Here is a 450-nt window from a genome sequence, read left to right on the forward strand (position 1 = left end):
TTTTTTCCCTACACTCTTCCTCTCAATTACTCATTTTTCTTCACTCCCTCTCTCCCAATTTCTTTCAATTTCTCCCTTCCCCTCTCCTTCTCCTTCTTCCTCCATCTTTGTTCAACTCCCTCTCTTTCTCTCTGGCTTATGGTTCGCCCCCCCCCTCCACATTCTTCCGCTCTCCCATCTTCCTTCAATTCCCCTATCTCTTATTCCCTCTCTCTCTCTTTCTCCCTCATCTCCCTTATTATACCTCACTCTCCCGCTCTCCATCTTCTCATTTTCTTCTTCCTGGTATTCCCTCTCATTCATTACCTCTTCTCCCCTTCTCCTCGATCCCTCCCTTTCCCTCCTCCCTCCAAAGCTCTCGCCAGGCTCTCATCCCCAGCACGAGCGGTCCTTCACGGCTTCCCCGGTCACTCACGGCTGGAGTTGACTTAGGCTAATTCTCTTCGCCGA

The 450-nt window shown here is 50.4% G+C and overlaps 1 protein-coding gene across 1 annotated transcript in view; it reads right to left on the minus strand.

Annotated features, from left to right (window-relative positions):
- LOC119586318 (inositol 1,4,5-trisphosphate receptor-like) overlaps positions 1–450 on the minus strand; it is a gene marked incomplete at its 5' end in the record, with an annotated part of 125,834 nt that overhangs the window by 124,385 nt on the left and 999 nt on the right.

Source organism: Penaeus monodon, chromosome 21 (assembly GCF_015228065.2).
Source record: "Penaeus monodon isolate SGIC_2016 chromosome 21, NSTDA_Pmon_1, whole genome shotgun sequence".
NCBI classification, from domain to species: Eukaryota; Metazoa; Arthropoda; class Malacostraca; order Decapoda; family Penaeidae; genus Penaeus; species Penaeus monodon.